Raw genomic sequence first — 1,910 nt, forward strand, 5'->3', positions numbered from 1 at the left:
AGTACCTGCTGGCAGGCCATGTGCTTGAAAGGGGAGTGCTTGGCACGGGAAGGAGCCACCTGGGGAGGCGGTCCCTCCAGCAGCTTCCAGGACAGCAGGTGCAGGTCTGCCTGACATCACAGAGCCCAAATGCAATGCAACCAAACCGCCACACTTCCTCCTGATCATCCCCCACAGCCAACCTTCTGAGGACCCTAACTCCCTAGAAAAGCTCAGAAAACCGCAGGTGTTCTCGGGTCAAGCCAATGTGAAAAGCCAGATGGACACTGAGAAGCATCACTGTAAGTTAACACATGGAAACATATGGGGTGATATAAGCTCTGGGGACCACGCATCCAGGGCAGGACAATGGCTAACTCACACAGCAGACAACCTGGGGGACCTGGCTGGGCGGCACCTCTGCAAACAAGGAGGCCACAGCACTCATTTCCCTGTCCCAGAGAACCCGTGCCCAGCTCAGGGCCGCTGAAGCCCATCACCACTGTCCACCCAATGCCACTCTGGGAAGGCCCGCGTGGGGCTGTGCGTGCTCCCTGCACACCCACAATCTGTAAGGTTTACTTCACAACGATAGTGAGGGGCCAACCTGGGAGTCAAAAAAGAAGAAAGGTATTGAAAACATACTAACAATAAACACATCCTCCCAGAGGTCTTAAGACACAGCGGGTGCCAGGGGTCACCCAGATGCAGAGCCGAGCCCACCTGCCCGCAGGGGCACCCATGTTGTAGGGGACGCAGGACAGTTGGCAAGGAGGAGGCACATAAGATAATTCCAGAGTAAGGAGGGTGACAGTCAGGGCCCTGTCACCAGAGACGGAGGCCAAGGCCTAGTGAGTAGGGAAGGCTTTCCTGAGGAGCTGCCACCTTGGCTGTGCCACCAGGGCACAGCAGCAGCATCTGCACATGACGAGCTTCCTCTCACTGCGCCCCACCCCACCGGGCACCGCCCTGCACCTCCTACAGTCTCCTGCTCCTCTGCCCCTCATGGAGTGCTGGGCACTCACCCTTCCCCATGGAATCCCCGACCTGCCTCCGGCACAGCCCAGCACACAGGGCCTGGAGTCACCGACTCTTCATGTGGCCCAGAGCTTTGCAGTGCAGCAGCACAGCATCCCCTGGCACTTAAATGCAGAGTCTCAGGATACACCGCAGACCAACTGAATCACAATATTCTCTTTAGGTCGGGTGTGGTGGCTCATGCTTGTTATCCCAGCACTTTGGGAGGTCAAGGCTGGTGGATTACTTGAGGCCAGGAGTTCAAGATCAGCATGGCCAACATGGGGAAACCCCTTCTCTACTAAAAATACAAAAATTAGCTGAGCATGGTAGCGGGCACCTATAATGCTAGCTACTCAGGAGGCTAAGACACAAGACTTGCTTGAACCCAGGAAGTAGAGGTTGCAGTGAGCCGAGATCATGCCATTACACCCCAGCCTGAGCAACAGGGTGAGATTTTGTCTCAAAAAAAAAAAAAAAGATAGAATTCCACACTGCGTCTCCCTCTAGATTACTCAGCAGCTTTTGTGTAGGATCTGCGTGATTTTTCCTGTGCTGATCTTAGATAAACTGGAATGCCTGCTGTGTGTTGACACCAAGAATGAACAAGCGCTGCTTCTGCTTCCCACTCCGACTGGGGCTGGGAGAGTGCGGTGTTTGGGGAGAGAGTTGGTTCCATGGGTTCTGACTGCTTGTTCTGGCTGCACAGACAAGACTGTGATCCTCCTGGGAGAGGAGGATAGCATGCAGTGTTGCCTCCCTCTCTTCTAGGTACCTGGTGACCTTTAGCCCCCTGATGGACACGCAGGATGACCCTCAGGCCATAATCATCTGGGACATCCTTACGGGGCACAAGAAGAGAGGTTTTCACTGTGAGAGCTCAGCCCATTGGCCTATTTTTAAGTAAGTGGATC

Source organism: Cebus imitator, unplaced genomic scaffold, assembly GCF_001604975.1.
Source record: "Cebus imitator isolate Cc_AM_T3 unplaced genomic scaffold, Cebus_imitator-1.0 Scaffold975, whole genome shotgun sequence".
Taxonomy (NCBI): Eukaryota; Metazoa; Chordata; class Mammalia; order Primates; family Cebidae; genus Cebus; species Cebus imitator.